This window comes from Lepidochelys olivacea, assembly GCF_965140295.1.
Source record: "Lepidochelys olivacea isolate rLepOli2 genome assembly, chromosome: 3".
Lineage (NCBI taxonomy): Eukaryota > Metazoa > Chordata > Testudines > Cheloniidae > Lepidochelys > Lepidochelys olivacea.
The window spans coordinates 132661631-132684913 of NC_140413.1; the positions used below are offsets into that span (position 1 = coordinate 132661631).

Genomic DNA, 23283 nt, shown 5'->3' on the forward strand with positions numbered 1-23283 from the left:
CATGAGGCATCACATGTACTGCTTTCTACAGCTGAATAATGTAAAACTTGAATGCAGACTTCAGGATCAAACAAAATCCAAATGCAAATAATTAGGGCCCTGATCCTACAAGATGCCAAGCATCCTCAATTTCCACAGTCTTCCATGAGTCTCTTAAAGACTAGAAACCCTTGTGTTTTGCTTGGGTAAGGATTGCAAGGTCAGAGCTGTAATGGATTTTCTTGTGCATACATTAAAGAAACACAGATCTGTGTATTTTTTGGAACCATGCACCAGATTCACCAGTATTCTCCAGCTGCTTTGCGCAAAGTAGCCAGACACCAGATTTACAGTTCTTGGTGTTGCGAGAGTGAAGAAGCCATAAAGAATTGGTGCATCAGATTTTGACACTTTCAGGAAATAAAATGTGTTCACCATGTGAAATCTTCTGTAGCAAAGCATTTTGTACTAGTTTTTAAAAGAGGTTGCTTAGGGTTCAGCAAGGGATGCAAGAGACAATTTAATGCCTCTGTAAACTGTCTTCTCAGTGCTATAAATATGTTGCTGTTGCATGCCTTTTTAGGAGTGACTGCTTTCACTTTGGCCCTCTGAAAAGCTCTTCTAGTCCAAGAGTATATCAAGGATTTTATAAAGTGTTCCTTCATTTTCCCCTTCCCAGATGTCTATATTTTGCTTTCATATGCTGGCAGGAATGATAACTGTTAACCTCTGACAAAACAGAAGCAAATTATTCTGAAGTTTGTTCGTCGACAGAATAATCTGTTTGGGTGCAATTTTGCAATCCTTACTGAGACAAAACTCCCATTTACTTCAGTGGAAGTTTTCCATGAGTAAGGATTATGGGCTCCAGTTCTGTAAATTCATGCGGTTCTCTTCCATTGGCTCTTTTTGTTTTTCTGCACTGGCAGTGTTTGTTTGGTATGTGTGATTCATGTGACTTGACTTGTTTGTATTTCTTTGTTACTAGTGGGGTTTTGAAGATTAAGTAATTTTTTTTGAAGGTGTAATAAAACTTCATAAAAGGACAGAAACCTGACTGCGGTTGCAAATGTCCAGACATGAGCCATCTAAGTAGGGAGGAGTTCAGGCCCCCTGAGATTTTTCTTTACGCAGTTGTGCCCTAAGGAAAAGCAAGAAGAGTAGAAGTAGAAAGTGAAAAGCTTATGACGCTGTCAGTCTGAGGAGTATCTTTATATTGCAGGTTAGGAGGAGTTTTATTTTCTGAATATGAGCCAGTTCCTGCAAAGTGCTGAGCCTGGTGTAAACCACAGATCCCACTGAATTCAGTGGGAGGTGCTGTGTTGCCTTCGCATCCTCTGAAGTCACTGGGAGAAGTTGAGGGCACTCAGCACAGCATCTTGGCAAGATTATGCCCTATGTGATGTGTTGCTACAGTTTTCTTTCGTTTTTACCATGGAGTAACAAGGATCTGTGAGCAACAGAGTGAGACAATTTTAAGTAGAGAGGAAGCAACATTATTTTAATTTTTGAATTAAGTGTGGATGTGATTTGATGACTTGGATGCTGTGGTTCTTCTGCTGATTCATAGCTAAATTTTGATATGGCTGTTGATAAAATCTGCATACTAGTTAAAGAAAAGAAAATTAAATATCCTACTCACTGTACACTCTTTAAGATATGGCGGGAAAGAGGCGGACACATCTGTAATGGTGGATATTGATCCATTGTTTCTCAGTGTACTGACCTGGATAGTTTATTTGCCACAGTTCTTTCAGATTTGTTAGCTTTGCCCTTGCATGTATGTGTGCACAAAACATGTAGCCATGCAGCCAGTGGGGTTTCCAGTGGAGTCAATTGTTTACTTTCCCCTACTCCACACACACCATTTGGTGCTGAATCACAACAATGTCCCACTGGCTAAGTATGGGTGGTTTGCTCTTTCTGGAATCCATAAATACCACTGAGTGTAGGCGAGGTGGTTATTTGGAAGAACTGCAGTGTGTTCTTTTCCTCCAAAAATGAACACCATGCTTCTTTAGAGTATTCTCAGCCTTTGCTGGCTTGGGCAGTGAGAGACCAAACAGGAGAACATAATACCCTGCTATTAAGTTGTCCAGAAAGTTTGTATTAGTTGAACTTTTTTCTCACCTGTAAATAAACCTCTCTTTTATTTCCCCTTAAGTTCTTAGTTTCTTTGTTGATGCATGCACTTGGAGGACTCATAGATAAAAGTTGCTAGAAAGAAATAATTAAGGGTTTTGTATAGGATGATGCCACACTGTTTGAAACATGTATTGCTGTAAAATATTCCTTGTGGGTCTTTTATGTGTAACTCCAAAAAGCATTCAGTTTTTGTTATATTGCAAGGAGAAATATTTTGCTTCCAGCAATAGGTACACTTTGGTAAAGTGCAGTAGTACTAGTTTAGTATTGCAGGATATGCATTATTACAGTCCTACAAGAATGTAGCATTACCAGCAAAAAGCCTATGTGCAAATATTCCCATATAAAACAATGTAGTTATAATAGGTAGAATTAGTAAGTTATATTACTGTATATGTTGGATGCTGGCTGAATAAAAATAAAGTTAATATTAACTAAGAGAATTGAAGTGAAATAAAAGGAAAATGGGGAAAAATCAGTTATTACAAATCATGACAATACAGATTTATGTTTTAGTGCTGCTAGGGGGCACCTTTCAGGGATGGTATCTTGAACCTCCAGTGCAAAGTGGGAAACTGCAGAATCCATCTCCACTGACTAGCAAAAGTCACCACCCACTTAAAAGCTCACCCGTAAGGCATCTAATGGGTACCCCCAAGAGGAATCATATCCTTAAACTGTTTCACAAAGTAAAATGTTAATTTGGAGTGATTTGTCTCAGCTCTCTGTAGAAAGCAAATGGCTCCGAGCTGCTTACAGCTGAGAAAGAAAAGACCCTTCCTGCTAAAGAAGCTGATATAGAAGTGCTTCTAAGATATATCAAAGCACTCAGAATTATAGCTGTGTAGAGAAAAGGAAAGGGAAAAGATCCTCAGTTCCAGGGCAGTGTACATGGTGGGCTGCTCTGGTGCCACAGGGTGTGGAAGCTCTGGGGTCCCTGGCTCAGGAGTAATCTCGTTGGTAAGCTGCTGTGGACCCTGGGTTCCCTGGGTAGTTCTTCAAGTGATTACATTTGTCCATTCCAATGTAGGTGTGTGCACGCCCCCAGCACAGTCACCGGAAATTTTTCCCTCGGTGGTATCTGTCAGGTTGGCTTTGGTGCCCTCTGGAACTGCGCACTCATAGCGCCGGTATAAAGGTCCCTGCTGACGCTGTGCCCCCTCCGTTCCTTTTTACCACCCGTGAAAGTCACTGGAACTACTCTGTCCTTGCTTTGCAAGTACTTTCTCAGTGGACTTTATTCTCAATTATTGAACATAGTTAGTTTGCATAGTAAAGTTGTAGTTAGATAGACTTAGACATAGTTCGTTCTCCATTTAGTGGAATTTGTTCTCCGCTCCCGGTGCCAGGCCATGTCTCTGTCACCAGGTTTCAAGCCTTGTGCCTCCTGCAAAAAGGGTATGCCTCTGAGCAGCCCCATTCTAGCTGCCTCAAGTGCCTGCGGGAAGCTCACATTTGGGAGCACTGGAAGGTCTGCAGGGACTTCAAGCCCCATACCAAAAAAGACCGGGATGCTAGGCCATTTTAATGGAGGCAATGCTAATACCTCCCTCAGAGCCAGGACATCTGGATTTAGCACTGAGCACCTCAGCATCAGTGAGGAGCATCCCTGCTGCTGTTTGGGATGTTCAGCACAGTTCACCATCGTCGGTACCCGGGAATGACATTCCTGCCACCATGCGAGAACCTCGGCACTGTTCACCATCTCCATTGCTGAGGAGAAGCGCTCCTGCCGCCGGTTGAGAACCTTGGCACCATTCACCATCTTCAGTGCCGAGGAAGAAGCAGAAGAAGTCCGAGAGGGGACATTCCCCCACTCTGAGGTCAGCGGGCCATGGAGACGTTTGAAGAGTGCGACCTGCACCCGGACACTCTGTGACTCCAGCAACACATGTGGTGTCATTGACTCCAGCCCTGGTGTGGGTGCTGTTGAGCCTGGCACCGGAGGGTCACTGTGGTACCAGGACTTTGGCGGAACCTTCCACGCTGGAGGCATTTGTCACAGTGAGATACCTACTCTCAATGTTGGTACCCATGTCTCTGGCTATATAAGAGCCAATGATGTTGGTGCTTGTAGGAAGGGAAGAGCGGACTACAGTGGTACCGAGGTCCCTGTTACCTTCTAAAGGGAAACTGGCAATGATGACCCAGCCCCAGTCTCCTCCTTCTCCTCAGCACAAATCTCCAACACTGGTGGGCATTACTCCTCTCTGGTCTCCAAACCGAGACTCGCTGGAGTTGGAGTCCTATGCCTTGTGCAGGAGCTGGCACCTGCATTCAAGGCGGCACTATCCTGCAATGGACCCGGGTCAAAGTATCTCATCAGCTGCATGGTCCTCTGGACAGTGGCAGATACTGGTACAGTGGCCTTTCTGGAGCCCCTGGGCTTTTCCTGGGATGCAAGGCCCCCAGTCCAGATATCCCTACTCAGTGGCCTCCAGGGCAAGAGCACTACTGCCACTCTGATCAGAGCCTGATCCAGGCTCTGGTACTGAGGCTGGCAGTGACTACCAGGAGCCAGCACCACGAGACCCAACTGGTATCCCTTGTTACAGACGCATCAGCAATGGGTTGGGGTTATCACTTGGGCTTCCTTAGAAGTCATGGCGTTGGTGTCCAGAAGAATTTTCTCTACACATCAATGTCAAGAATCTCAGAACAGTCCACTTGGCTTCCCAGGCATTCCAACCCCATGTGGAAGGCAAGAATGCCTCAGTTCTCACAGACAACACAATGGCGATGTTTTATATCAGCAGACAGGGAGGGGCTTGCTCTTCTCCCCTGTGTCAGGAGGCAATTCGATTGTGAGAATTTTGCATAGCCCACTTGATTCACCTCGAGTCTCCTAACTACCGGGAACATAGAACGAACTAGCGGATCACCTCAGCAGATCCTTCTCTGACCACCCTGAGTGGTCCTTTTGCCCAGATGTTGTAAAAGCCATTTTCCAGAGGTGGGGAAAAGCCCACATAGATCTTTTCATGACAAAGCACAACACGAAGTGTCTCCAGTTCTGCTCCCTCCTGGGCCCACAGTCCCAGATCTCTCGCAGATGGCTTCCTCCTTTATTGGACAGGACATCTCTTCGTTCCTCCTATTCCACTCATACACAAGGTCCTGCTGAGGATCAAGTGAGATCACGTGTGAGTCATCTTGACAGCCCTGGCCTGCCCCTTCCCCCTCCCACCCCCGGCATTGGTTTGCCGCTCTCCTGGATCTCTCTGTGGAGATACAAATCCTTCTGCATCTGTAACGAGACCTAATCTCCGAGGACCATGGCCATCTGCGTCACTTGAACCTCGTGTCCATCCATCTGACAGTCTGGAAGCTCCATGGCTGAACCCTGCAGAACTAGCATGCTCGGAGTAGGTCTGCAAAGTCCTCCTAGGAAGCAGAAAGCCATCCACCAGAGCTACTTACCTGGTAAAATGGAAATGGTTCTCTATCTGGGCTTCCCAGAAGGGTGTTTCACCTACACAATTCTCTCTACCATTCATTCTGGAATACTTACCACACTTAAAACAAGATCTAACCATGGCTTTTGTTAGTCCACCTGGTTGCAATCTCAGCTTTTCACCCCTATGACATTTCTAATGGTTTTCTTGAGAGGTTGTACCCCTATGTGCGACACCCAGTGCCGCCCCACAGTCCCCGGGACCTCAACCTGGTTTTATCAAAACTGACAGGCCCACCATTTGAACTGTTGGCAACTTGCTTCCTACTGTACCTGTCCTTGAAGTTGACCACCTTAGTGGCCATCACTTTGGCCAGAAGAATTTGAGATCCATACCTTCATGTCAGAGCCACCTTACACGGTATTCTTCAAGGACAAGGTCCAATTGCATCTGCATCCAGCTTTCCTTCCCAAGGTTGTTTCCCAGTTCCATAGCAATCAGGCTATCTTCCTACCAGTTTTTCTATCCAAAACCGCACTCCAACAGGGAAGAGCAGAGACTCCACTCACTACATGTTAGGCATGCTCTGGTTTTCTACATAGAAAGGACCAAGCTGTTTCGGAAAACTACCCAACCATTTGTGGCCATTGCAGACAGGATGAAAGGTCTTTCTGTCTCAGCCCAGAGAATTTCATCATGATCATGTCATGTATCCTCACATGTTACGACCTGGAAGGGGTTCCTGCCCCTCATGTTCTGACAGCTCATTCCACAAGAGCACAAGCATCTTTGGCAACTTTTTAAGTGCAAATGCCAAGACATTTGTAGAACAGAAACTTGGTCATCAGTACACACATGTACTTCCCATTATGCCAGCACTCAGCAGGCTAGAGATGATGTTGGATTTGGCAAAGTGGTACTAGAGTCGGCATGTCAACTAAACTCTGAGCTGTTCACCTGTACAACTGCTTAAGAGTTACCTACGTTGGAATGGACATGTGCAATCACTCAAAAAAGAAAAACGGTTACTAACCTTTCTGTAACTGTTGTTCTTCGAGATGTGTTGCACATGTCCATTCCAAGACCTGCCCTCTTACCCCTCTTCGGAATTGGCTGAAAAGAAAGAACTGAAGGGCAATGGGGTTGGCAGGGTCCCTTATACCAGCGCCATGAGCATGTGGCACCAGAGGGCACCTGAGCAGACCCAACGGATACCACTGATGCAAAAATTTCTGGCAACCATGCTCGGGGTGTGCACACACCTACATTGGAATGGACATGTGCAACACATCTTGAAGAACAACCGTTAAGGAAAGATTAATAACTGTTTTTTCCCCTGCCTGGTTTCCACTGTAATTTTGGAGAAATAGAATAGTCTCCACAAAACATTTTTACTGCCAATGAAATTAGCATTTTCTGACAGAAAAGTGCCCTGTCAAGGAATTTTTGGCCAGCACTGTTCAGAATGGACATTCACTCTAAACTAATGGATATAGAAAAAAAATACAGCTGAGATCAGAGTTGGAGAGGATGTATATGTACTAGTGAATTTGCAGGCCAGAGTCAAGCAGTTGAGAGGAAAATATGGGGTTAAGTTTTAAAAAGTACCTAATGATTTAAGAGCCTAAGTCCCATTTTCAAAAGTGACTTAGGCTCCTAAGCCATATAGACACTTCTGAAAATTTAACCCATGTTCTCTACAGCTGGTGATCTGGAGAACTGTGAAAGAAGGAACAATGTGAGAATAAAAGAAATCTTTGAAGCTTGGAGAAAGGCAATCTTATGCTAATAGTTAAGAATACCACTGAGGACATTTTAAATCTTAGTGCAGTGGAGGAAGTAACAACAGATAGGACTCGCAGTCTTCTCTCTTCAAGCATAAAAAATTGTTTCAGGGACATAACTGTACAGTTATGTTACTGTCAACAAAAAGACCTCCTGATGGAAAATGTCAAGATTTATTGGCTAATATACTGAGGGTGTGCAGAAAAATAAAGTCAACTGAAGAACTGCAGGTGGAGGAAGGAAGGAGGGGGAAATACCTAAGATACAGATGCAGTTTCTGATTCAAAGTTATCTTGACCTACAAGAATACAACCATTATGAAAGATCTAAAAGAAGAGAAGTAAATTATTCAATCTTTCTGGATACTTGTAGAAAGAAATACTGAGTTGCCAGGGAAGGACATTGAGGATGAGCAAGAGAAAAAGAAAACAATTCCCAAAGAAATGCAAGGATCTGACTTGAGATGAATAATCAAGACACAAGGCTAAATAGGTTGACTATAATCAGAAATGACATTTAAAGCAGAAATCTTATGTACATTAATGATCCATTAAAGGGACACTACGACACACATAAAGAGATGCAGAATATTCAGTTATTTCACTAAATATATATTTAGAAACTAATTATTAGATGGTGTGTGGGAAAGCTCCCTTGAGGGTATATGCTGTGTTAATTGATTTAGTGGGCATGATGTTGAGGGACAGCTATCTCAGATTTTAAATCAGATAGAACCTCTGGTGTAGATTGGCATCCTCTCTATAAAACTGTTCAAAAAGTGCTAATAAACCCATTGGTGGATATTTTCAATACCACATTGATAGGGAAGAAGCTTACAGCATCAATAAAAGAAGCATTTCTACTAATCCTCCCTAAGTCAGTAAATGTCTAACTGTCCGGACATCCTACTAATATCTCTCAATCTCCCAAGTCCCAAATGTGGATCTTGACATGCAAAAGACCCCAAATGAGAGGGATGGTGTGGGGCAGGGCTCCATGGACCCCCTCTTCAGGTCCCACAGTCCGTTGCTTACCCTCTCTTTTCCCCCAATTGGCGACCCTTGGGGGAACTTACTGAGGGCAACCACCCACAGGCAGAGGGTTGGCTCTTCCTCTTCCCTTCTCCTTACAAGAGAGGTGGATCTGGCTGGAAAGAGGACCAGTCTCCCAGGCAGCTCCTAGATAGTCAGCTCTAAGGGCTCAGTCCCTTCTCCTTGCAAGAGAGGAGAATCTGGATGGAAAGGGGACCAGTCTCTCAGGCAGACCTTAGATATTCAGCTCTAAGAGCTCAGTCTCCTTTGCGGAGTTTACCTTCTATTCCTCTTGGGGCATATTGCTTTGCTGTCTAGTCAGGGCGACTTCAGGAGCAATGCGTCTTGTGGCTGTCTCCTTCTCAGTTGGACTACCTGTTACCAGCAGCCTCAGGGTTGGGCAACCTTCTTCCTTTTTCACTGCTCCTTCCTAGGTAAATCCCCCCCCCCCCCGAAACTCCTCCTCCTCCAGGCTGAACAAGCCTTGCAGGTGCATTAGTATGGAATAGGCCCACAGGAGCTTGTTAGCCTCCTCCATACCAGTGTGAGGACATGTCCCCTCACAGGCACACAACTTTATTCACAGAGGAAACTTAAAAGATAATGGAGTTTTAATATAAACAACTGCACAATCTGTTTAATGATTATTTATTTTTGATGTAAACAATTTTCAGCAGTAAAATGAGGGGAACACCAAATGTGTGGATATTAATATCTTGGGGACTAAAATGAGTGACATCCCTCAAAAAAGACACAGTTGAGAGGTATGAACTGACCTGTAAAAAAAAAAAATATCTGCCAAGGTTTAGGCTAGTGGTTTAAACAAAATATCATCCACTTATATATACAAAGAAGAGACAGGCAGCTAACAGACTGTTAGATGGCTGCTGGGGGATTATTTTATCTGACTAATCAAATAAATGATTCTGTATATTAGCATTAGAGGCTAAGAAAGCATTAATCATGTAGAGTGGAATTATTTTAGAGTAGTTTGGAACAATATGGAATTGTGGATAACTTTCTTAGCTGGACAAAACCTTTATCTGTAACCTGCTGTGAAGATGAAGAACAATGGATATAATGAGAAGTTTTCAGTCAATCTGGAAGCACCAAGTAGGGATGTTGTGTGTTACCTGTGCTTTTTACCTTGGCAACTGAATCACTCGCTGAATGAATCCACTGCAACCACATTCTTAAAGGATACCCAGCACAAAATTTCCCTATATGCTAATGATGTTACTTTGTTCTTAGCCAACCCCATAATTACCTTGAGGGAACAGTGTCAAAGTAGAAAGTTTATCAAATGAAGTCTGACATATTGGCCCAAAGGTTCAGTTTGATACTGGTACCTTGGAGTACAATTATCAAGTAATATATATTAGTTATATGAATTTAAATATAAAATATTTACAATTTGGAGAGTTGGAAAGGCAATACTATTTCATGGATATGCAGGGTAATTCAAACAAAACGAACATTTTACCTACACTCACCTTTCTATTCCAGACACATCAATTTACAGTACTGGGCAAAATGCTCCACAAAGTGCAAAAAGACATTTAATCTTTTATATGGAAGAAACAAAAACCCAGAATAAATGCAATCCCAAACATGAAAGTCTACTAGTGCTGCCAGTTCAATTTGATTTAATCTTAACCTAGACAAGCACTGGAACCATTTGAGAACAGAAGGAATATTGTTTAATATTAAACAATAATAACTTAGCCTGCATTTCAATACCCGATAAATAATAGCCATTCTGCTGGCGTGGGGTAAAATATCATACAAACTGAGTAGTTTCCCCTCTTCATTATATCTTAATCTAGAATTTAATCAGCAGAAATGTTAGGGAATCTTCAGCTTTATGAAGGGTATGTAATAAATACAATCGTTCAATTATATCATGAAGACACTAATAAGTTTCCAAAAAAATTAGAAACCACTTCGGGTGTTCACATCTCCCTTCTACCACTATTTACAGCTCAGATCTTTGAAATCAATGGAGCTGCACCAGTTTACACCACCTGAGGCTCTTGCCCAGTATTTTTCATAAAACATAATAAATAGGACGTTAGTAGAGAGTTCATGGATTTAGAATCAGTAGCTCTGCTGGAACTACAGTTAATAAAAGTACCATCTCACAGATAGATACATAAAGTAATGGGGAGCCAAAGAAAGAAGAATGCTAGCTTCCTTGGGTTGGGATGGGGATCGGGGGAGATGTTAATAGAGATACAGCTGTTGAGAAAAAACTGTTGATGCAGTCTTTTTGGTCAGTGTCTTTTATATGTACCATTGTAAAAGAAAACTATTCTGAGATACTGTATCAAAGCTTTAAAAAGTTTAAAAATTGCTTATTCTAGCAAAGCTTTAAAAGTTTATAAAATAGGTTGTGATCAGTGCAGGAAGGGATATGGAAATATAGGAAGGTTTATTCTTATCTGGGGAGATGGCTCAGAGGCACAAGAATTGGTGCTGCAAGATTACAGATCAAATCAAATTAATGCTCAAAAATAGCAAGGAAATACAAATTCGCTAAGGTTAACATGGTAACCCTTTGTAATGAAGAATATTGCACTGATCCATATAAATAAAAAATACTGTTACAATATTATTTTAAATTCATTTTCACTATTTTGAAAATTATAGGTTAATCTGTGATGAAAGGTATAATTCTAATTTTTGCATAGTAAGAAAATAAAGGGTAGAGCGGAAGATCTGAAGTAATCCACCATTTTAGGTGATGTTTTGTCAATTTACTAGCTGTGCAGATGAGAGAGATTACCTGTATGTTATAGTCTCTTTAGGTACTGTAACTGTGTGAAAACAATTTTCTTCTTGAAAATAATAGTAATGAAATCTGACAAATGCTTAGAGACAGCGAAGGTGCGTGAGTGAGAGAGAGTCACTAATTTTCTTCACTTCCTTCATAATTAGTCTTATCATTGCAAGTGTAAATTAGACCCAGATGTAGAAACTAGGCCAAGAAGGCTTATACCTCATTTGGAAAGAATATTAAGATCCTTAGACTGAATAGAGATCTTAGGTCATCATTTAACTAATAGCACTGAATAACTGTTCTATTAGATATATAGTAGCTGGCCTGAAAATGGGAGTTGGTTGAGTGATTGATTGTGATATGATCTCCAATACTTTTAAAAAGATAAGAGCATCCCTCTTTTGTGACCTATATCTGCGTAAGGTGGTGGTACAGGTTAGTAGCATGGAATGTGTATTTAACCACTTCCCTTTTACCAAATGTACTGTGTTGACACTGTTGCCTCTCATAATAAATCTGGACATTGGAGACTGGGGAATAAAATTATTTCCAGATGGGTGCTAAAAGGCTTGCAACAGCTTGGCTTTTAGTTTAAAACACTTCATGTCTCTTAATGATAATTGAGATTAAGTAAAACAGAGCCATCAGAGTAGAAATTTGCCTATGCCTGGTGGTGAACATATGATTAACCACCACTCCACATGTTTATGCTAATGTGATGTTAACTCCTTTGTTTGCTTGAGATCATGTTGCAATCTGCTTAATTTTATGCAAATTAGATATTGTCCTTGGAATCCTACCAAGTTGACAAAATGGCTTTATGTTAGGCAAAGCTTGCTCAGTCTTTCCTTATATGATTCCTAAGTTGTGCTGCTGTTCCATCAGAAGATACGGGTGTTCCTCTTTCATCTTTTGTAACTTTCTCACGGTCAAGAAATGCTATTAAGAAAGGGGAAGAAAATTCAGCTAATGTCTCAGTGTGCCTATTGCATTTCAGTACTCCTCCTCAATATCTTGGGTAATTGGGCTCCTTGGGAATATAGGCCTCAATATATAATTGATCTATTGCATTCGGTATCCTGCCTCTTCAGTGGTGACCTATACCAGATGCTTCAGAAAAAGATGAACCTCTCTCAAGCCAAAACCCATTATTCCCCTAACCAATTGTGTAATGTTGTATACTGGGGATAAATAGATCAGGGGGATACAGAATGAAAGGATTGGTGAGTAGTAATTGGATAGGATGCTAGTGTGTAGTGGGAGGATAAAGATGGAAAGAGGAGATGGAGGCTGTGGGAAAAAAAGCAAAGAGCAAGACATTTCTGGGAATAAGATAACAGAGAAAACATGAAGGGAGAAAATATAATGTAGGGAAGATTATATATTTGTGTTCGTGCGTGCGCACACCATTCACATAAATGATCATTCCACCTTGCACTCCTATAGTGCATTCTTGGCCTGACTCTAAGGCAGAGATTCACAAATTATTTTTTTTTGTTGATGGACCCCTTTTCAAATGCAGTGTTAATCCCAGACCCCCAGACTGAGAAACTTACAAAAGTACACACATGCTTCATATAAACACATACTGTTAGTAATGCTTTAAGAAAAGGAGTTTGAGTACTTACAGATATCAGTGAGATGGGCGTGCCTGTTTCTTACTGCAGAGTCTGTCTATCCTTGGTTGACAAGCAAACTTGTAAATCATTCGCCACTTCCAGTTGGGACCTGAACTTTGTCTTCATCGATGTCATGGTAGAGAATGATGCTTCACATATATATGTTGCTGGCAAAGGTAGTAACACTTTCATTGCTTCTGTAACTAAAACTGGGTACTCCACAGCAACAGTTGACCAAAATTGGCAAGGTGTCTATGCCTGAATCTGCAGGGCAGTTCAACCAGCTCCTGTTCTGCGTTTTCACTCAAACGGCAAGACAACGTAGCAAAAGTTGAGAACAGATACAGAACCCTATCATATTTCTCCATGTTTATATTTTTAAAGTAAACTCTGAAGTACTCTGCCAAAGTTGAAAGGTGAGCAATGATCTGTCACTCAGTTGTCATGCTGTTTGTATCCAGAAAATCTGTCAATAGAGGAAACATATCTGAGAGTCTACTGCTCATTCTAGTTTTCCAAACCTCTACTTACCATAGAATATCAGGGTTGGAAGGGACCTCAGGAGGTCATCTAGTCCAACCCCCTGCTCAAAGCCGGACCAATCCCCAATTTTTGCCCCAGATCCCAAATGGGCCCCTCAAGGATTGAACTCACAACCCTGGGTTTAGCAGGCCAATGCTCAAACCACTGAGCTATCCCTCCCCTGCATAAAAATAAAAAAATAAAGAAACATTTAATAGAACATCAGGGTTGGAAGGGACCTCAGGATGTCATCTAGTCCAACCCCCTGCTCAAAGCAGGTCCAATCCCCAATTTTTGCCCCAGATCCCTAAATGGCCCCCTCAAGGATTGAACTCACAACCCTAGGTTTAGCAGGCCAATGCTCAAACCACTGAGCCTATCCCTTGTTAATGTGAAATTCTGAAATTACTTCTGAAATTCTGTAATCTTGTCACTCACCTCAAGTATGGTGGTATTGCCTGTTTGTGTGAACAGGTTCAGTGGATTTCACCAGTTAAAAATGTCTGTGAGGTCTGCAAGCTTTGCAATCCATATCGGGTCAGAAAAGTTTACGGCAATCTTGGGATTGTGCACCGAAAGAAAACCCAGCAGCTCTTTTTGACACTCTGCCATGAGATAGCTAACTCACTTCCGTATGAAACAATAATTTGTCATATCCTGCACCTATTTCTAAACACAGATTTGCAAAAAGGCATGAATTCAAAGGCCAGAACTTTACAGAATTCACAACTGTCACAGCTGCATTGAGCACATCATGTAATTCAGGTTCAGTTTCCATTTTCTTTGACGGACGGGCCTGGCAATGCAAGGTACAGTGTGTTTCAGTTACCTGTGGATTTATGGCTCGTATTCTTGCTTCATCACCACTCCTACTGTTTATTATAGAAGCAGCACTATCCATGCAAACATCAACACATTTCTCTCAATTCAGCTATTCAGCTTTCATGAAATTATCCAATAATTTGAATATTTCCTGACCTGTTGTCTGTTCTGGTAACTTCTGACAAAAAAGAAAATCTTCCAAAATTTCCCCCAGTCAAACATAACAAATACACACTAATCATTGTGCTGCATTACCAACGTCAGTTGTCTTATCAAGTTGAATTGCAAACCGTTCACATGTACGTAGCCTTTCAGTTAGATAGCATTTTACATTATTTGAAAGTGATTCAATTCTCTTACTAACTGTGTAGTTAGAAAGTGTTACGGCCTTAAGTTTCTTCGCAGCATTTTCCCTTACCATCACTTTGCACATTTCTATAGCAGCTGGAAGAATTGGTCCTTCTCCAGTGGTACAAGATATTTTACTCTTTGTAATCTGAAGTGCTGTTAAGAAAGATGCTTTCGGAGCCTTTTCTGGAACTGATGTTATGTTTGTCTTTTGAGTTTTCTGTTGATTGTATTCTTCTTTCTCATTGAAAAAAGTCTCTGGGTTTATCTTTATACTCAAGGTGCCTGTTGAGAGGTGTTGTTTCAATTTTGTGGATTTCATTGCTTTGTTTGATAGGATTTATAAGCATACAATGCATTGGGGTTGTCCATAACTAAATTCCATAAAACCAGAATCAGTATAACTTTAATCAAACTTTCTGTTCGTCATTTGTTTCTTACTCCTTGACTCTGCATTGTCCATGACTTCAGCACAACTAGCAGTACTAGTATGAGGACGTTTTAAAAATGTATCCATGCTTCAATGTAATTTGCTCACACACTGTAAAAATATATTCCACTTCCACCCACCAAAGACGTCTCAATCATAAAAAAAACAAAACAAAACACATCTCTTCTGATTTGCTGTCACAAAGCAGTGAGATTTTTTATGTTGATGCTTATGCAATGAGAGTATTACAGCATTGTTCATGCACCATTTGTTGGTTTTAATCGTTAGGCAATGCAGAAGTGTGGTGAGATTTTTTTTTTTTAGTTAGTCATAATATTTTGCAGAACCCTTGTGCAGTCTCTAAGGACTCCAGTTTGAGAACCGCCATTCTAAGGTATAATCTGGTCTCTTTGTACTGCTCAGGCAGCTCAAAGGAGCCTAATTCTAGCTGTAATTAGCCAGCTGAGAATTTCTCTAAGAGTGGAGTGTTTCTCTCAGCAGAGGTAAAGATGTCCGAGTCAGTTCCTGACACAGCCTCTCACCTTCCTCACTGGCACAGAGCGTGTTCTGGGGAGGGAAGAGGTGGATCCTTAGCCAGTGTAAGTTACAGTAGCCCCTAAATTGCCCTAACTTGCTCTGAGGCTGTTGCAGAACAGCCCACCAACTCATGGAGCTGTGTAACTGATCTTTTACCTATGCTTAATGGATTTTGGCTGGAGAAGAAAATCTGCCCCACCATCTTCAAAGTATAATCAGTGTTTGAATTGAATGGAGCACATATAGGAATCACGGTGAGAAGGAGGGAGGGATTTCCTTGTGTCAGTTGCAATTCTTTCCCTTCTCTGGATACTGCTATTCCTGCCAAGAATGAGTTTTATCCCCGACTTATATAAATTCTTCTGGAGAGCTAACTTTTTGTCTTTGAAAATACAATAGAGTATTCCAAATTAAATGGATTTTAAGGAAATTTCCTTGGGTAAATTCTCTCCAGAAACTCAAACTTTTATTTTCTCTGCCCCACTACAATTAATCTCTTTTGTGAGCTGCTCAAAAGATATTTCCTACTTTGCACCTGCTGATTTGATCCTGGTATAATATTCTTCTGTGCCCTCTAAATGGCATTTCCTTCTGTCTGTCTGTCTCTCTCTCTCTCTCAACTACCTTTTCTATAGCAGATCCTGTAAATGGGCCTTCATACAGTGTATTTGCAGGATCAGATGGACAATTTGTATTGCATTATGCCTCATAATAAAAATGGTTGGTATCATTTTTAGGAAATGATAATTGGATCCCAATTCTGGGCCCTAGTTTTTTGAGGTATGTTGGTGATGAAGGCATCTTGCTCATTCATTGTTCATTCCTTCTTGTCTGCAATCCCATTAGCTCTGCTGCTTTCAGAATCTGGTATCTATCACTACATCTAATTCCTCCTCTTTTCTTCGCACTAAGCTTTCCTTATGTGCTCCTAGACCCTCACTTTATCTATTGAAGTCTAAGTTGCAATCAAACTCTGTATCCTCATCAGCAACTGGGTGGAAGATTTTATGACTTGTATTAGTGGCATTGATGGATACCATAATGATGATTGCCCTGAGGAAGAACACCTGTTAGCTCTTTAGTTCTTCTTATTGTTCCAACAGGTGTTGATCTTTAAAAAGTTTTAAAAAGAGGAGGAAGAAAGGTGAATGTGTGCTTTGTGCTTAGTGTCGTTATTTCCCCCCATTCACATTTTCCTGTTTTGCAGAAATCGTTCCTTTGCTAGATGTTGAGCAATATTGGACATAGCTATAGCAGAGCTGGTAGCATACTTCTCTAAATGCAATATAAATGATAAACTAATAGTTGCTGCCAGTGATGAGCTGCCAAAATCTTAACAATGGGTTCCCTCCTCACCCCACGAGGGGGTCGTTGCCCACCCCCACCCCGCGGGACCCCTGACCCATCCACCCCTCTCCCCTGTCCCCTGACTGCCCCCAGAACCGGGCAGGAGGGTCTCGTGGGCCACCGTAGTGGGTGCCCACCCCTAAGAGCCAGAGGCACCTGCCGGGGGGTGAGGTGGGGAGTTCTGGAGGTGCTTACCTGGGGCAGCTCCCAGGAAGCATCTGGCAGGTCCCTCTGGCTCCTAGGGGCGGCGGAGCGTAGTTAGGGGTGGGAGCGGCCGCTCCCCCCACTGATCACATCGAAAGTGGCGCCTTAGGCACCGACCCTGGGTGATCCGGGGCTGGAGCCTCCATGGGGAAAATTTGGTGGGTGCAGAGCCCCCACCGGCAGCTCCCTACCCCGCGCCCAGCCCCAGCTCACCTCACCTCCACTCTGCCCGCTCCGTTGAACAGCACGAACAGCTGATTCGCGGAAAGCCTGGGGGGGCAGAGAAGCAGGCGGTGGCTTCACGCTCAGATCAAGGGTAGCAGAGGTGAGTTGAGGTGGGGAGCGGTTCCCCTGCACGCCCCCCACCCTCCCCCGGGTTACCTGCTGTGGTGTGGCCAGCCCTCCTCGCGCCCCCCTTCCCAGCTCACCTTCACATTCCTGGGCCTGAGCGGGAAGCCGCGGCCTGCTTCTCAGCCCACCCCGGCTTTCCGTGCGAACAGTGCCGGGGGGCGGGGGCGGAGAAGCAGAGCGGGGTGGTGCGTATAGGAGAGGAGGCGAAGGTGAAGCGGAGGTGAGCTGGGGCCGGGGCTGGGGCGGGGAGCTGCCGGTGGGTGCTCTGCACCCACCAGATATTCCCCTTGGGTGCTCCAGGGCTGGAGCACCCATGGAGTCGGCGCCTAAGGCGCCACTTTTGGCCAGTTAAATTTAGAAGCCCTTGCGGAACAACCGGTTCTAAAAGGGCTTCTAAATTTAACAACCGGTTCTAGCGAACCGGTGTGAACCAGCTCCAGCTCACCACTGGTTGCTGCTTGGCTTGTTGCATATTAGAAGAACTCACTGTTAAAATCAATGACCCACGATTCCCTATATCTTAGACTTTTTTCTCCTCTGAGAGTCATGCAATGGAGTGGTGGTGTCACCGGTTCTCTTGAACCAGTGGAGCATCTCATGACGCAAACACCCTTTAATTTTACAGCAATCAATTGATATCCAACTTAAGATGGCTGCCTGGGCTTTAAATTCCATTATATAAAACAAATTAGTATTTCGCTGGCTCAATCAAAAGGTGCAATCAGAATTAGGCCCTGACCAGGCTGGGCTTTTGGCTTAAGATGGGAAAACCCTTCCTTCTCTGTCCCAGCTTCACCCAGAACTGCCACCTCAAGGAAGCAGCCAGCCATTTTTACATAGCCCACTGGGTCTTGATTTGGCTTCTGCCTGCTCCCAGCCTTTCTAGCCACTGAAGGACCAATTATTCTTGGTTGTACTAGCAGCTGATCCAGGGTGGCTTCTCTAAGCAACTCTTGGAGGTCTAAACTTACAGCTCCCTTCTCCCAAAATGACACCTTTCGTTGGTGTGCCCCATGGAACTTGAATCTAGTCTTAACAAAGCTGATGGGTCCCTTTCTTTGAGTCTCTGGTGACCTGCTCTCTGTAGCACATTTCATGAAGGTAGCTTTTTTAGTAGCCATTACATCATCCAGGAGAGTGGGAGAGATAAGGACTCTAGTATCAGATCCTCTGTATATGGTTTTCTATGTGGACAAAGTCTACCTTTGTTCTCACTCAAGGTTTCTTAGAAGCATGGTTTTCACTTTTTATATTAACCAAGCAATCTTCTTATTGACCTTCTTCCCAAAGCCTCATGGTAGTAAGGTTGAGGAGGGACTGAACACCTCTGGATGTTAGAAGACCTTTAGCGTTTTATCTGGTACAGGCTAAACCTTTCGGATCTTTGACTCAGTTGTTCATTGCATTTATCAACAGAATGAAGGGCAGTCTTATCTCCACTCCGAGGATATTGTCTTGGATATCCAGTTATAATTGCCTTCCAGTTGGCTAACATAAAGCTGCCAGATGGAGTGTTGGATCATTCAACTAGGTCCCAAGGAATCACTCTGGTCTTTCTCACTAATGTTCCCATATTAGACATTTGCAAAGTGGGAACCTGGTCAGCATGTCATGTATTTGCCTTTGACTATGCTATCTCTCAACAATCTAGAGACCGTGCTAAATTTGGACGAGCAATCCACCAGTCCCTGTTCAAAAATATCTCTGAACCCACCTCTAGTTGGGACTGCTTGTGAGTCACGTACAGTGGAATGGACGTGTGCAAATCAGTCAAAGAAGTAGAAATGTTTACTAAGCGTTACTAAGCAAATGTCCGTTCTATGATCCGTCCTCCTTCCACTCTTTATTTTTATATATGAGTAGGTAGGAAGGATCTGAGGGGGTTGGGGCTGGCTCCTCCCTTTATGCCTGCACACAAGGCGTGAGGCAGCAGAGGGTGCTTGTGCATCCCTGAGGAGTACCATTGCCACTGGGGAAAAAAGCTCTCCAACAATGGTGTACTGGAGTGCGCACACACCTACAGTGGCTTAGACATGTGCCACACATTTAAAAGAACAACAGTTATGGAAAGATTAGTAATAATTTCTTATTTTACCTCTGTGTTTGGTACTGGTATGTGGCCTGGAATACTGTGTCCAGTTTTGGTGTCCACAATTCAGGAAGGATGTTGACAAGTTGGAGAGGGTTCAGGGAAGAACCATAATTAAAGGATTAGAAAACCTGCCTTACAGTGACCAATTCAAGGAGCTTAATCTATTTAGTTTAACAAGAGAAGGTTAAGAGGTGACTTGATCACAGTCTACAAGTATCTACGTGGGGAACAAATATTTGATAATGGACTCTTCACTCTAGCAGGGAAAGATCCAGTGGCTGGAAGTTGAAGCTAGAGAAACTCAAACTGGAAATAAGGCATACATTTTTAAAAGTGGGGGTAATTAACCATTGAAACAATTTACCAAGTTTTGAGATGGATTCTACATCACTAACCATTTTTAAACCAAGATCGGATGTTTTTCTTAAAATATGCTCCAAGAGTTTTGGGGGAAATTCTGTGGCCTGTGTTATGCAGAAGGTCAGTATAGATGATCACAGTGGTCCCTTCTGGCGTTGGAATCTATGAAGCATCCAGAAACAGATAAAGCACTATTGGTAAATGAGATAGAACACCACCATGTGAGGAGTCCCATTCACTGCTACCAATAAGGGGTGTGAGATGGGCTTCTGAAACTCCATGTTGTCAGATCATTCTTCAGATGGAGAAGGATTGTCTTAAGGAAGCATTGTCTTAAGTTGGGAGGACATGGGATAGGTGCCATGGGAATCAATAAGACTGAGTCCTTGTAACTGAGAATTGGCCCAGCAAATCCCCATGATTTTTTTCCTGCCCATCCAAATAGCTTGTGTTAGGGCTTGTCTATGTCAGGAGGTATTTCCTGATTAAATCTATAGCTGGAGGCTCTTTTTCCAGAACAAGGCACTCTTATTCAGGAATATGCACGACCACACATGGACATAATCTGGAGTAGTTAATCCACTTTAAATTCACATCCTACTTTATTCCAGATTAATTTTCAAAGGTTAACAAACCCTTACGTATATCAGTAAATAGCTGTGACCATTTTACTCCCAGACCAGTCTCACTGACAAGGAGCAATTGTTGCTAGAATAGTAGTATAGAAATGTGAAACTTCACCGAGGTGGATCTCTCTTTCTCTGTTTCCCTCTGCACATGCATACTCATATATAAAATAAAATGGGGTGCTGGATTGTGACAAATGACATCTGTTCTGGTGTACTTAGAAATTACAGGCAATGGTAAAGTGTTACATTAGGCAGGCACATTTTGTGAAGTATGCAGTAGAGTTCCCAACTTTCAATTCACACCCTTGCCCCGCCCGCCCGTCCTCTGAGGCCCTGCCCCCTGCTATGCCCCTTCACTGAGGCCACGCCCCCTGTTCACTTCATCTCCCACCCTGTCGCTTGCTCTCCCCACCCTCAGTCACTCCTTCATTTTTGCTGGAGTGTGGGAGGGGGTGAGGGCTCTGGCTGGGGCTGCGAGCTCCAAGGTGGGGCCAGAAATGAGGAGTTCAGTGTGGGAGGGGACTCCAGGCTGAGGCAGTAGGTTGCGATGCGGCTGGGGGTATGGGCTCTAGGGTGGCACCAGGGATGAGGGGTTTGGGGTGCAGGAGGGGGCTCCTGGCTGGAGGATGTAGCCGAGGGGTTTGGAGTATGGAAGGGGGCTCTGGGCTGAGGCATGGGGTTGGGGTGTGGGAGGATGTATGCAGTGATGAGCTGCCAAAATCTTAACAACTGGTTCCCTCCTCACCCCACGAGGGGGTCGTTGCCCACCCCCGCCCCCTGGGACTCCTGCCCCATCCAACCCCCCCGTGACCTCTGACCCATCCACCCCACTCCCCTGTCCCCTGATTGCCCCCAGAACCGGGCAGGAGGGTCTCGTGGGCCACCGTAGTGGGTGCCCGCCCCACTCCTAAGAGCCAGAGGGACCTTCTGGGGGGCGAGATGGGGAGTCCCGGTGGTGCTTACCTGGGGCAGCTCCCAGGAAGCATCCGGCAGGTCCCTCTGGCTCCTAGGGGCGGGGGAGTGTAGCTGGGGGGGAGCAGGGGAAGTGGCCAATCTCCGCACTGATCACATTGTCAAAGTTTGACTCAGACTCACAGTTTATCAGACCGCTCTGTTTTATTAGCAAAGCTGCTCTGCTAATACATTTAGAAGTGAGCCCCCCGAGTGGGGCTTGTGTCTTTTAATTTATACAGTTTTTTTGGAGAACAAGTTACAGAGAAGTTACAGACAAAAGAAGAAAAAAGATTTTAGTCACCACCCTTCGAGATCCCTGAGACCAGTCACGTATCTTCAATTACCTGCCACCCTTAACAATCTCCTTTAACAGCTTCCAGTTACCTTAACTAATTGCCCTTCACACCTTCCATTCAAAAGCTAACTGTCCCTATGTGTGCTCCCTCAGATACTTTGTAACATGTTTTGGCATGCCCTCTCATATACAATGTATCCAGCATGTCCCCTTATACAATATTATACTTCCACAATGTTATACTTCCACAACATCAAAAGTGGCACCTTAGGCGCCGACTCCCTCGGTGCTCTGGGGCCAGAGCCCCCACAGGGAAAATTTGGTGGGTGCAGAGCAACCACCAGCAGCTCCCTGCACCGCGCCCGGCCTCAGCTCACCTCACCTCCGCTCCGCCTCTGCCCCTGAATGCACCGCCCCGCTCTGCTTCTCTGCCCCCCCCCCCCCCGGGTTCCTGCGAATCAGCTGTTTGGCAGGAAGCCGGGGGTGGGGGCAGAGAAGCAGACGGTGGCTTCTCGCTCAGGCCGAGGGTGGCAGAGGTGAGCTGGGGTGGGGAGCGGTTCCCCTATGCGCCCCCACCGCCCCCGGTTACCTGCTGCGGCGCGGGCAGCCCTCCTCGCGCTCCACTGCCCCAGCTCACCTTCACCTCCCTGGGCCTAAGTGCGAAGCCGCCGCCTGCTTCTCAGCGCGCCCCGGCTTCCTACGCGAACAGCTGATTCGTGGGAAGCCTGGGGGGGCAGAGAAGCAGAGCGGGGCGGCGCCTTCAGGGGAGGAGGTGGAGGCAGAATGGAGGTGAGCTGGGGGTGGGGCGGGGAGCTGCCGGTGGGTGCTCTGCACCCACGAAATTTTCCCCTTGAGTGCTCCAGGGCTGGAGCACCTGTGGAGTCGGCGTCTAAGGCGCCAGTTTTGGCTAGTTAAATTTAGAAGCCCTTTTAGAACCGGTTGTCCCTTGCGGAACAACCGGTTCTAAAAGGGCTTCTAAATTTAACAACCCGTTCTAGTGAACTGGTGCGAACCGGCTCCAGCTCACCACTGGATGTATGGGCTCTGGGCAGGGGGTGCAGGCTCTGGGGTGGGGATGAAGGGTTTGGGGTGCAAGAGGGTGCTCTGGGCTGGGATCGAGGGGTTCTGAGGGCAGGAGCGGGATCAGGGCGGGAGCTGGGGCAGCGGGTTGGAGCCTGGGAGGGGGTCACAGGTGCAGGCTCTGGGCAGCGCTTACCTCAAGCAGCTCCCAGAAGCAGCGGCATGACCCCGCCTCCGGATCCTACATGGAGGCACAGGCAGGCAGCTCTGCAGGCGCTGCCCCCACAGCTCCCATTGGCAGTGTTTCCTGGCTAATGGGAGCTGTGGGGGTGGCGCGTGGGGCGGAGGCAGCGTTCGGAGCCCCCTTGCTGCCCCTACACGTAGGAGCCAGAGTGGGGACATGCCGGCTGCTTCCCAGGAGCTGCGCAGTGTGGAGGCTAGCAGGGAACCTGCCAGCCCTGCTGCGTGGCACCACCAACTGGACAGTCAATGGCCCGGTCAGCAAATCTAACCGGAGCTGCCAGGATCCCTTTTCGACCGGATGTTCCGGTCGAAAACCGGACACCTGGTCACCCTCGTATGCAGGTATGTTATATTGCCTGGTGATCCTGTCAGTTTTCACAAGCTGACTAATGCAAG

General features: G+C 44.7%; 1 protein-coding gene across 3 annotated transcripts in view; it reads left to right on the forward strand.

The window, feature by feature from the left end:
- The window catches only part of DISC1 (DISC1 scaffold protein), a 363689-nt gene that overhangs the window by 166021 nt on the left and 174385 nt on the right, over nt 1-23283 (forward strand). The gene's annotated exons all lie outside the window — the stretch shown is intronic.